The sequence below is a fragment of the Amblyomma mixtum genome, chromosome 1, assembly GCF_055824585.1.
Source record: "Amblyomma mixtum isolate Tamu chromosome 1, ASM5582458v1, whole genome shotgun sequence".
NCBI lineage: Eukaryota > Metazoa > Arthropoda > Arachnida > Ixodida > Ixodidae > Amblyomma > Amblyomma mixtum.
The window spans coordinates 2,451,813-2,465,264 of record NC_143012.1 but is presented as its reverse complement, the minus strand read 5'-3'; the positions used below and the strand labels follow the sequence as shown (position 1 = coordinate 2,465,264).

Sequence of the window (13,452 nt, the reverse complement as noted above, 5' to 3'; positions counted from 1 at the left end):
TTAATAGTGCTAAGTGCTCGCCTGTCTTTTCTGGACATGCTCACAAGTGCTGATTCGTTGGGTTTTCTCACTCTTCGCTTTTACTTATCTGTATGGCCTCTCCACAAGGCAGATGACAAATGTTGTGATCGGTCATTACTTCCTCTAGTCATTAATCTACAGCCTTAACTAGACTTTCTTGATACTAGTGTATGAAAGCGAAGTCAGCGGATGTACAGTGGAGCCCACTTTAATGGCCGCAGATATAGCGAACGCTCGCTTATTATAAGCGGGTGTGGTGCTACCGTGAAAATATGCATAAGGGCAACGGAAATTCATCGCAGTAACAGCGAACAACTCAGGCCACACCACTCGGTTATAGCGAACGAGGTGGCGTGGTGAAGTACCGCGAGATTGTAGAGGTTGTTCTTCCGCTAAGCACGCAGATGAAATAGCTCCTCTCAACCTTAGCCTCCGAGGTGGCTCTGTGGTTATGGTGCTCGACTGCTGACCCAAAACACGCGGGCGCGATCCCGGCCGCGGCGGCTGAATTTCTATGGGGGCGAAATTCTAGAAACCCCTGTACTGTGCGATGTGAGTGCACGTTAAAGAACCCCAGGTGGTCGAAATTTCCGGAGCCCTGAACTTCGGCGTCTCTCATAGCCTCAGTCGCTTTGGGACGTTAAACCCCATAAACCAAACCAAGCCTCTGAACCTTCACGACACCACCCCGGAACGAATATGACAACAATTAAAAGGCGGCACTGCTGTGCGCAACGCTAACCGGAAAGTCCGGCGCCCGGTAACACTGTAAACGCTAAAGTAAACACGGTAATAATATGCTATAATTCTCTATTGAAATAGTAAGTAACCGCCGGCCAAACCCGCGTCGATGGCCAACGATTGCAATCATTGCCTACGCGTTCGCCGGCTCGGCAAAGCATCTCGAGTAGAAGAAGCGCGGTGCGCGTGAGAAAGGGGCATCGTCAAAAGCGAAGCTACTGGCCATGGTCGCGGATCAACTAACAGTAGCGATTAGATAATTCTGAAATCCTTGCTGGCCATGCCAGTTACATGGTATGCATAGCCTGCCCAGTCGTCTGCATCGTTTGCGCTGCTACCATGTGCAGGCATTGTCATATAGCGGACAGTTCAACGGATGCATTCTGCGCCACAAGCGCCGCGCTACTTCGTCGCTGCATCGGCCCAGGAACGACACAAGCAGCTCGAAAACACACGTGGCCATATGCTTGCAGATTTCTGGCAAAGCTTCGTTGATCCGTAGCCGACCGGATGTTTCCTCGGATAACTACGTTCCTGCGGACCACAAAATCGCACAAGCGCCTGCTGAGACGAAGACGTTGAATACCAAGTGCGAGCTCTCCCTACTGTCAGGAATCTCATTTATGTGGCCGACCTGCCACCAGTTGCCATGCACACTTCATCCATAATTAGTTATACCCGTCCCTATATTTGATAGTTGGCAGCAAGGTCTCGACGCGGATTAAATGACCGCCCTAGATAGCCTGGAAAGAGCCGCGACAGGCTCTGCTTTGCACAAGTAAACACGCATAACGCAGCTTTATAAGAAATAATTGCCACTTTTAGCGGCCTTACTATATTTGGCTGTTGTACGAAGAATGCACTTGCTACGAACATCAGATATAACGAATGGAACCCGGGTGACCGTTAGGTTTGTTATAAGTGGACTCGACTATAGTTTCAATCGGCCACAAAAACCTCTTTCACCCTTCAGACATGGACCTTACATGTTAGGACGCACCTTCGCGCCAAAGGGGCGTTTGTGCTGTGGTCAGTGCATTTCTACCTGTGCGAGCAACGAGAAACAATTTCAGCAATAAAATGATATTTTTGTCATGATGCTGTATTCTTTTGGGACATACTTAAGCAGTCTCTTAAAAAACCCATTGACATCATACATTTCACTATAACATTTATGTCTGCGATGAAAAGCTCCGGAATTCTGTGCGAACACTTCGTGTTCATAGGACGCAGAACCACCGTGTTCCACGAGGTCACTGTTCAGAACACAGTGCACTTTAACGCAGGAGGAATATGCTGCGCAAGTTCAACCTCCTGACTGGTTCCCCTTTCATGACGTGTGCACCGTCTGAAATTTTCATGTGCGGGCGGAGGCAGGGAGTTATGGTGGCATGAGGCCTGATGCCGAGATCGCTGAATTCGAAGCGGTCAAGTAAGGCATGAGGAGGGTCAGAGAGATTCCAAATATTCTATGCATTAACCGTAAAAAGAAGCCTACAAGATAGCCAAATAGCCTAAAGCATCTGTAAACAGAGTTTTCTGTTGCGCCGCCATTAGTAAGAATCCCGCTCGGTGTCAGAAGTTAGACGATGCGTACTCTTTTAGTTGTTCTTTTTATTGCGTTAGCAGCATAGCCTGCTTTCCCAAAAATAACCGCGCTGCGTGCGTGCAGCCTCCATCCTTGATGTACACTCTGGTGGGCGCACATCAGGGCCTTCACTGGTAAAAATGCACCTTCAAAACTTTCACCCATCTCCCCACCCCCCATCACCCTCCTGTACCCGATATAGCCGAGGAAGATTGTTGTGAAGGCTCAACGTATAGTCAGTCGCCCAAGCGTTTTACGAAAAAAAACGCTAACAATCATAAGCCTGTCGTGTCAGACACTAAGAACGGGAAGTATGACTGCGAGAAGTAGATATAAGTCGCCAGACAGAGAAGATCGAGCCGCGCTCTGGCGACTGGCAGCAATTTTTTCTTAGAAGCAGAACGATTTCAGCAAATCGGCATAACGAAATCACTTCATCGCAGTTACATTTCATCGCAGTAGCATCTTTTTGGACGTAGCACCTTTCTATCGCATGCCAGCGAGCGCATGTATATCCGTATTGCCCTTTTGTGTAATCGGTATTTAATTTTTTTCTTATTAGTACATCTCCACCGTTGCCAAGAACCCGCCTTTCGTTGCTTATTTCCGTCGCGCGCAAACAAGAATATGCGGATTCTAAAAAAAAAAAAAGAAGCTGCACCAATTTATACATCCTTCTTTTGGTAATACTACTAGTAATATCTCGGGTTTAACGTGTCGAGTAGACATTGGGGCTATATGACAGACGGTGTAGTGGAAGGCTCCAGATTAACGGAGACCAGCTGGCGATTTTCGACGTCACGCTGGTTTTTGTATTTTCGGAATCAGCAGCCGAGCTCCACAGCCATTGAGCCATTTTTTTTCTTTATTGCCCTACAGGCCCGTCGTGAGGGGTTTTGTTTAGAATTTGCTGTCTAAGACAATGAGCGCCTACAAAAGTAAACGTTGAACTACCCACTGCGGTTGCTCAGTGGTTAGGGCGCTCGGTTACTTATTCGGTGTACCCGGGTTCGAACTCGGCCCCGGCAGCCACGTTTCGATGGAGGCGAAACGCAAAAGGCACCGTCTGCTGCACGATGCCAGTGCATGTTAAAGGGCAACTGCGCCACTTTTTGAGAATTTCGCGATACTCCAGGATTCAAATCTATATAGCTGAAGGTAAAGCGTGCTAAGTTTTTTGCACTGCCATTTAAAATAGTGACGTAATCGACGATTAAATTTTGCACTTCTCCTCAAAGCAACAGAGGAGTGCGGGGAAGTTCAGTGTGATGTCACGGAAGGTATGATTTCAAATTACTGCTAACGTCAGAAACGCCCTGCCGTTCCTCGTTGCCCGCTTCAAACAACGTTCGGCGGGCTTTGACTTCGGTGGCGTTGGTTTTTTTTTTCCTTCAAAGCAGGCGTTTATGCGTTAGAAATGTACGGATAATTTCGATGACGTCATTATGCGTCCACCACTTAGCGTTGTGCGCTGCGGAGAAGCTTGAAGGCCGTCGAAATTTTAATTGGTGATTACATCACCGTTTCAAATTCTGGGCCAAAAGGACTTCGCATACTTTACCTGGAATTTTCACACATTCGACCCTTTTAAGCTTGTCGATTTCTATAACCTATGCAGTTGCCCTTTAAGGATCCCCAGCTGGTAGAAATTATTCCGGAGCCCACCCCTACTGCGCCTGTTTCTCTTTTTTCTTTCACTCCCATCTTCCTCCCCCTTTTACGGTGCGGTTCAGGTGTCCATCAAGAAGTGAGACAGACTGCGCCATTTCCTTTCCTCAAAAACCACCATCAAAACATTGCTGGGTCCTCGTGCTAGTATTTCGTCTATTTGTGGGAAATGACGCAAAGAAAAGGAAGGCGTTCTCAATCGGTACTAAATTGACTATAAACGCGCAGTTTTATTGCGTGTTTTCCCCTTTCAAATGAGGCCATAGATATTAGAATACATGGATCACCGTGTGGTATTCGTCTACTGCCACTAAATAATTTAGAAAATAATTTTTTCTCCCATGCTGTTTCGGTTTCATCAACCGAATGATCGCTTTGACGTGAGTTCAACACTAGGTCACGTGAGGCACGGGAAAACTAATACAAACGTTGATACGTTGTTTTGACTTACTGTAGCACTCAAATCAGCCGACTTCAAGACCTATATTATAATTACAACGAACGACATATCAGCAGTTATAGTGCCGTTTTATAGCGCCTCACGTGACCTAACTTCCACTACACGTCACAGCCATCGTTATGTTGGAGAAACCGAAACAGGGTCAAGAAGAAATTGAAATATAAATTATTTATTGCGTGTTGGTGAATACCACGCGGTGTTCCATGTACACCAACGTCTAACGCATCGTTTGAAAGAAGAAAGCACGCAAGCAAAAGTTTGGTGCCTTTAGTACTTCATTGAGTTAGAGCAGTCCTAACATTTTGATTAAAGATTTCCGCAAATATGTAAAAGGGGGGAGTAATTACTCAAGATTTCGCATAAACCTGATGTACAAATGTTTAGAATTGGCGGTAGTACATTACAGAAGCGTCTATTAGGCTTCTTCCCAGGCAGCAGACCTCCTGTAAGTTTGCTGTCGCATATACTGGGTATCATTTTCTCACTTCCTAGCGCACACAGCTACAGGTGGGTAAATCTATGCGATAGATCATCTCATTTTGTCGGAAAACAAGACGTATGCCTAGATGCAAAAAAAGTGGGGCTGAACCGGTCCCGAACCGGTTCGGAACGGTTCCTTTGAATCGTTCCGGTTCGGGTTCAGTTCCAAGATGGCGAAAAAAATATGGGTTCGGTTCGGTTCCGGTTCCGGGCAAAAATTCTGGTTCGGTTCCGGTTTCGGGTTCGGGTTCAGTTCCGGTTCGACACCCTGGTTTTAAGTGCTTCCGAATATGATGAGGAATCGTGTTATCGGCCTGTGCTTGCACGCGGGCTGTCGGTCGTGTAGTAATCCTGACGCAATGTACTTTTACTTTTCTTTCGTGAGCGATTCGCACTGACTTGTACCCATGAATTGGGTTCAAGACGCTTCCAAGGAGTCCCAGTGATGCCAATAAGTACCCGTACATTCGAAAATACCAAACAATATATGCAGTCAACAAACAGCCGAGCGTTCGTCCCCAGCCGGACTTGCTTCGATTCGATATTGAAACATGCTTAAGTGCCCGATATTTCTTTACCACGTTACATGGGCGTGTCAGAAAATGCAGGCAGCGCCGATAAGCAACACACCAACACCGGAGCAGTGGGAGTCTGCGCTGTTCAGCTCGAAGCCTGAAGAGCAGCTCAAGCTGATCGACAGGGCTCGCAAGACTGCAAAGGCCGCTGGGGCCCTGGACTGAGGGCTCCACCTACGCTGCGAGAAAGAACCCTTGTAGTACAATAAAGTTTTTCATTCTTTCATTCATTCTAACGCCTCAGCGTTCTCTGGCGTTGCGTGTTGGTTCAATCGTCAGCCTCGTATTCAGGAGCAGGTAGGAATCAGCCGGTCAGTCCGACAGCAGTACGCGCCACTTGTCACGTGACTTCCTTCAGCGTTGCATGTAACTCAGCGTCCTGCTGAGCGCTTCTCATTTCCGTAGCACTCTCGCCCCGCGGGAAGGAGGGTCAGTTGAACCGGTATTTTGCGGAAGGTATACGCCCTCGTGTCCAAGGGGTGAAGGCCGTCCCGTGTCGTTCTAGCAGTTCACGCCAGAGCTGTTTCATTCGTGACGCCCCTTGATGACTGGGCACGCAACTCTTTGATCCAAGCTCCGCATGCATCGAAATCCGATGCATTGCTCCAAAACACGGGGGTCCACTGAACTGTCGTCACGTGACTTGCGTATCAACTGCTCGAGATTCCTGAAAATACGGCCGCCTGTCCTCGGGGTACGACGAGTGTTAGTTGTTTCCCCGTACGACGTTGCCAGGCGTGACACTGCCGCTAAACTCCTTCGATGCACTGCGTTCGTTTTCAATAACACACAGATACATTGAAGACAACGGATTTTTACCAAATGAAAGAAAGACTGGCCGGGGCAAACGACGCTTCTCCGGGATATTCGCCGACCCGTCCGCTTTCCCTGAGAGGGCGCTTCCCAGCTGTTCTTGGCCGAGGCGTCCTCCGAGGCATCGCTATCGCGCAACATCTGGCACAGCTGGCAGCTGCGGTAGCCTCATGGCTCGCATTTTTGTTCAGTTGCCTCTCGGGTGAGCTCAAGTAAAGCGGGCATCGCATGCGCACGGCATGAAAGCGGGTTTTAGAGCCTAGGGAATTCGCTCTTCGCTCTAAAACGAAAACGCCAGAGGGCACTGCGGAACTGCATTGGAGTAATGCGAAAGCGTTGACGCCTCTCTTTGCTCCTCAATGCCTCTCTTTGCCCCTAATTGCCTCTCCTTGCTAATAAATGCCACTTTTTATATCGCACACACAATTGTTCATTTAATTGGCCTGTCGATCACGTATCAGTTGATTATCGATCACTTATCAGCACTCATCGGCCACTTAATAGTTACCTATCAATCACTTATCAGTTACTCATCGATCACTTATCAATTACTTATTATCACTTATCGGTGACTCATCGATCTCTTATAGATCACATTCGATCACGTATCGATCTCTCATCGATTGCGTATTCATATGGCTGAGAGAATCTGCAATTCGTTCAATTCCATCGCGCTTCATTCAAATTACGCGCCGTGTATTGGCTCCGCCCACCTTTCTGGTCACGTGGGCCAATCACGTGGTACGTCCGTTGGTACCGCACTTCCGGCGATTCAAATTTCGCGTCACTGCTGGCCCGTCCACGCCCAATTTCGGTCACTTTTTTGGCACTGATTAACTAATGATCCGATCGGCACCAAAACTTTTGCGCCGCATCCTCACATCATCCTCCTTCGATTATAACCACTTTTGAGACGATATCTCTTGATAGTTTCCCACATTCGCTGCGGACATGGTTTTGATGACAGAAAGCCGCCGACATAGCCTAGTAATGCTTTCGCATTAATAAATAAAAGTCACGGTCCGGGTAGGCGCCTCCGGTTTGAATTTGGTTGTCCAAGTAAGCCTTTTCCGGAGACCGGGTTCTTGTTCTGCGTTTTCCTACTCTAATGCATTCCTGCGCTGGGGCCATGCGTGCAGGAAGACAACGCGAAACAGCGGCTAATGCAATCCGCCTTTCTCACACGGTCGGCCTACGCACCTCTACGCTGCTTGAAACAAGCCACCGGCTTTTGCCGCACATGCGCAATTCATGTTAGAGACAGGCGCAAGCGACAGATGGCGGCAGCCGTCAATCAAGTACTTCCCACTTCGCAGGCATAGTGCGGTCCTCGTGAACCGGATCATGCATGCGTCGCCCACGTGCGTTTTTTCCCAGCCAGTTTTCTGTGCAGCAGACGAATTTCCGCTCAAACGTTTCTTACTGCTCCAGGAAGCATGATACACACTCGAAGACATATATTCGCAGTGAATAATTTAATGACGCATATTTAGGTGAACGATTTTCGGTTTCGGTTTATGAACGCCGAGTTGGACAATGACGTCACTGTCTAGGATGTTCAATTACTTTGCCTGGTCACGTGGGCCCACAAAGTTGTGACGCACTTACTGCTGCACGTCTGCTTCCTCACACACGTGCTGACCAGCGCATGAAAACAAACAACGGCATGGCTAATCTCAGCAGCTCGGATTTGGAAGAATCTGATTCCAATGAGGACATCGACTTTTTTTTTTGATCGCAGGCTAATATCGCCTTCGCGGGTTCGCGTGGGGATGCGAAGCACTTTGCAAAATGCCAGTAAACATGGCTAGTTCGGCAATACGTTCACAAAAACTAACCGCGCGAGTGGCGGTTCACAGCAAATGCGGCTCGCTGGTGCGTCAACTGCGCTCACGTGGCTCGTCACTCGTGCCTCATGGCTGCGGCTGTGGCTGTGCCCCGTTCATCGTACGACTGTATTTTGGCATGACGTCACTAAAACGTTGGTTACTCTACCAGCGTAGTGACGCCAGCGTTGATCGCGCTAGCGATGGGTCTAGATCGTGAGAGGGAGCATTTAGGGAATCTTTGGAGCCGAATTAAAATATGTTTTAAACGTTTGTTGTGTCCATCGCCTGGCTGTGAGTGCCCTTGCGTACAGAGCAATCCCATAACAGGCTTTTTATAGCCTCACAATTTGGTGTCTCTGCCGCTTTACAGGTACGTGAAATGGGTTGATTTCCATATATGCAGATTGGTCATTCCCTACTTTATATTCATAGATTCCTTGGATGACTCATACACCATTTCTGGCGCAGCGGTTACGCGCCACTGCCCTGCGATGGCAGGTGCTGCCCCCGGTGGACCTTGTGCGACCCAGGCTGATCTTCCCGAGTGTCCATTCATTCATTTAACTGCCACGGTGGGCAGTTTATCCGGTGGGCATGCTGTGACGCAAGGTCACGTGGCCTATTTGACCTCCTGGGTTGATTCTCGGGGGATTTTTCGTGGATTTTTCGCTCACAGCCAACGACGCCGGATTTTCTGCGACACAAGCTCCTCAACGCTGTCGCCTCAAAAGGCTGATTGGCACTGCAAAACTGCAGCATATGCCGACAGTAGCTTCGATGCACAACCCGTCGGCAGCGCTTTAAGCCAGCAGAAGGTGGTCATAGGGCATGCAGGGGCTGGATTCCGAGTTCCGCTAAACTTTTACCACTCCTTGGGCGTTTATTTGAATTTTAAAAGCAGCCCGGTTCTCCGTGGTGGCCCCGTGTAGTGGAGGCAGACGGGCATTGCAGCTGGTATGAACATGCTTTCCCTGTCTCGCACAAAGCCACTTCGAATCTGCGTCGCGTCAGAGCAGCCAGGCGCTTCCCATGAAATAAAGTCACGCTGTGCCCTCTAGCGGCAGTCGGTCCGTGACAGGCGCTGACCCGTGAATCACCGGCGGGACCCTCTCTCCACTGGCATGCGCATGCGTCCCTCCTCATTGTCGTTTCCTGCCACGGAGCGGAAGCGAGCCGTACACGTGAGCTCATCCAAGATAGGCATCCTGGCGAAAGCCGTGTCGTCACAGCGGGGAAAGCAGCCCCCCTTGTGCCGGCCGGCGGTGTTTCTTTACAAAGTATAATGTTGCGGTCAGAGAGGCTGCCGGACCGAGGTATTTCCACGCTGTACAAAAATAAGACTGCCGGCTGCTAATGAATGCCGTGTGACCTGGAATACTACCGGGTTCGTCATCGTCCAAGTTGTGTGCAGAAAAGAACAAAGGCACTGCGGCATTATGTGCTCGAAAGGACGTCAGAGCGAATTTCCGTCCTTGCCTCTTCTGGTTCTCTTCCCTCCTCCGTCTAACGTCGCTGCAGACAGAGAGGATTTATTCCCCTCGCATATCTGTTACGCGATAGCGTAAGGGTTTTCCGCTGAAAGCCTGGCGTCGCCCGTCAGTCGGGGAAAAAAAAAAAAAACACCCGCAGTATAAAATAGAGCTAACACATTAGGGGAGGTTCCAAATAAAGCCAAAACTGGCGAGGAGGTTCCTGTAATGGGGATATTTCAGAATATAAAAGTGATGCATTAAAAGGAATCAACCGGCACTGGGGTTTGAATACAGGCCCTCTGAGTACCAGGCGGCCACGCAATGCATAGGCCACGAAGAGTTTTTTTTTTCTTTCGTGGTATTTATTCACATGGTTTTGTACAGAAAGGATATATATACATATGTGTGTGTGTATACACACACACAAGAAAAACTATTTACGTAGAACATAGGTAGGCGCTACGTGGCACAAACATGATATTAAACATATTAGAATTTAAAAGGCCGGTAAGGATATACAGCGCATCAGGAGAGGAAGCCAATCCGGTAAAAAGTCAAATTCTTTGTAAATGTCCGTTACCTGCAGGGTTTCTTATTGTTATCATTCCAAAGGGGTATTTACTGCTCGAGGCTATGTGTGCACATAAATGGCATATATGTACAGATTAATTACGAAGCACGCTGCCAGTGACTGCACTGCCCTAGCTTGACAGAAAACAACGCAGCTAAAATGGCGGCAGAGATAGGCACCGAAAACCAGCCCGGTATAGAAAGTCTCTGTCATCATAGATGTCCCTCCCTCTGTTGTAGCATCATTCGACTGCAATAGCCTCCGGCTGAAGCAAGAGGTCCAGCATGCGTGGTTTCCCACGGGCTGTGAATGAGTCCAGTGAGGAAGAACACTGGTTCGTACAATCAGGCTGAGTAGCCGCAAGGTAGCAGACACCGTAGGAGTTTCTCTGGCGTCCTCTGCAGCACACATCCCGAAACAAAGTCGCATCCTTGCAGTCGGCAGCTCAATGGCTTCAGGCGTACACTCCACAGACGACAGTTAATTGGGGGGGGGGGGGGGGGGGGGGCGAAAATTCTCTTCCCGTGGAGCCACGTGTTGTCTCGCTGTGGGATTTATCGAAAGACGTTTCGGTGCAAGGATGCACGATGCAATGGCGGCGGAAAGAGCATCGTTGCCAAGTCCCTGTGCAGACTATTACGCGTTTACTATAGGTGCCCCTTTAACACGCTTGAACCGACGACTCTTCTATTTATTTGCTGTTTCGCATAGTCACGAAAGCTTGTTGGTTCAAGCGTGTTAGAGCTAGGCACCGTGGAGCTAGGGCACCTAGTGAACCGGTTGTGATGTGTATGAATTAGTAACGCGTGTTTAGGATGTGTACTGATGTTATAGTAATAAACGAAAATAAAAACAATTATAAACATGCTAATTAACGTCAAAAATTGAGTGGATAGAAAATGCCACTTCTTTGACCTGAAACAAATGGTGCGTATTTGTATGAGTATGTAGTGACGTAGTATGTCGTGCAGTAGATAGTGATTGGTATTCGGTAATGTAATCGGTAATTGCGATTGTAATCGATGACGGTGATCGGTAATGTGATTTTGGATTGGTAATCAATAATGGTGATTGGTAATCGGTGATTAGTGATTGGTAACCGGCAATTGTGATCGATCATTGGGATTGGTACTTCGTAAATAAATGCGTTTTATGATTAGTACTTGTGATCTCGAAAGCCGTTATCGCGTCTACTCCTAAGGCGAAGCGTCCTTCTCATTTAGCCCTAATAATACCTGATTCACCTCTGGCCGGAGCTTCCAAGCTAGTGGACCTGCATTTGTGGGATCGAAGAGCGTGCCTGAACGGATGAACGCAGGAACCTTTACGGTGCCGTTCAGTGGCAGGGGTTCATTTCTGTCGTGCTACCTGGCAGAATCATCGGGTACTCCTCAGCAGTTCTACTCTGCTCAAAAATTGTTCGCAATCAGGCCGTGCACTCGAGAGCGCAGTGAGTGGACGCAGTTGCGGGCGGTAAAAGAAGGTGTGTCACGATGAGCATCTCTGTGCGTCTCCGAGCGCGCTTCGTCAAGGGCTGCCTGCACTGGCGTCGTTTTTGTGGTCTCCCTTTCGAAAGCGCAGCTGACTCGGCGATATATGGAACGACGCAGTTTCTGCAGGGGGGCCTATCTCCGCTGCTGGACGGACGGCGCTACGCGAACGCCGTCGCCTCACCACCGGGGTGGGGCCGAAGGCGCGACGAACCGCGGCGGTTGTGCTGGTTGCAGGTTGCAGAGCACCTAAATGTGAAAACGACCGTGTGCCAGGTGGTACTCTGCGCTGCAGTGGCCGTTTGGTGAGTATTCCGACGCGCGTTGGGCGGAAGTTTCAGGGACGCTTGGTCCAAACCCAGAATCCGGATGGAAATTGGATCAATTACGTGTTGCTTTTCATATCCTACGTGAGCATTGTGTTGTTGCCCGGTAGGCTGCCGGTTGTAGGTCGGTGTAGATCAACGCACTGTGTAGGAAAATCGTACAGTGTATCTCGCGTCCTTCCTAGTACTCGTCGCAGTTTGCAGGGTTTTGCCGACACTTTTTCCTCTGGCATCGTAACACGCGCCAACAGTTATCGGCCAGAGACTGTCCCCTTTCCCGATTTCCGCCCGGCTTCTTTTTGGAATATTTTGCTTTTCTTTCATGAAAAAAAAAGACATCTTGCAGCGCTGAGTTCTAAAGTGTCCACCGTGCACGAGCAGCAACCACTGCGAACGCCCCGAGCATCAGAGCACGAGAGGCGACCAACGTTGAGATGCATGGCTCGAAGGCTGGAACAGGCTTGGTGGCAAGTCCAGCTTCCTGGGGCATGACTTTAAAGTGTGAGCTAGCATGGACGTATGGATGGGGCAACCTTCCGAGGCGCAGCTTGCCTTTAAAGCTTGTCCTGCGCTCGCATCGAGTGGGCCTATCTAATGGGGTGCGACAATACATATAGTAGAAAACTACAAGCGTCCCGAGAGGGAATCTGCGGATACATTGATCTTTATGGCGCAGTGTTACGATGAGGGGAAAAAATTGCGTTCATAATGATATTAGCGTTTAAAAAATGCGCATAACATGTATGGTTAAATAGCGAGCCGAAACAGCATATCTGCTGTTTTGGATGGACAGCGATGCAAGAGCTTAAATACGAAGGTTTACACCATACACATATACGCATAAAAGTGCAAAAATGTGGGGGCCAAGGTCGGCCACAAGAGTCATGTACCACAGATGTGTTGTGTTCGACTACTCCGGCGCAAAAGCTGCTGACCACATATACAGGACGCTCCTTTTCTTGCTTGAATGCAACGTAGGCGTAAATTCGTCTTGCTTAAGTTTAATAACTTCTTTTTCTTTTGTCCGCAAGTCATGTCGTGATTTCGGATTCCCAGATTGACGCCGAATCACAGTCTTTCCTGGCCCATAGCGAGTCGCGGCGCTGAGAGAATGTCGATAATCCCCTTTTCCCTCTGGTTTGAATTGCTGCAGACGCACAGAGCCGCACGGGGATATGCATCACGAAAGGGAGCACGCCACCAGTCAACGCCTTTGCTGCCGTCCCATGTTCAGTGCAGAGGCACAAATGAATTGGGCCTTGAATGCAAACCAACTGTTCTTTTTCACACTGACATAAGCTCGCTTTATGGGCGCGCATGGCGCATACTCGTGTGCATACGCACTCTGGCTTTCGGTTGTGCAGAGAAACGCTCACCTTGAGTGACTTGTCGCGCTGAGACTAGCTGCTCCTTCCCGC

The 13,452-nt window shown here is 49.0% G+C and overlaps 1 protein-coding gene across 4 annotated transcripts in view; it reads right to left on the bottom strand.

Moving 5' to 3' along the window:
• LOC149365246 (leukocyte elastase inhibitor-like) overlaps window positions 1-13,452 on the bottom strand; it is a 72,612-nt gene that overhangs the window by 26,082 nt on the left and 33,078 nt on the right. The window contains exon 1 of one of the 4 annotated variants that reach the window (XM_089541244.1): window positions 13,411-13,452. This exon is cut by the window's right edge and continues 248 nt beyond it. The exons of 1 other annotated variant lie outside the window; for it this stretch is intronic. The gene's annotated coding sequence lies outside the window, so the exon portion shown is untranslated. Of the gene's footprint in view, window positions 1-8,184; window positions 8,288-13,410 lie in introns of those variants that run through there. 2 more of the 4 variants (XM_089541240.1, XM_089541259.1) reach the window with 2 other exon arrangements.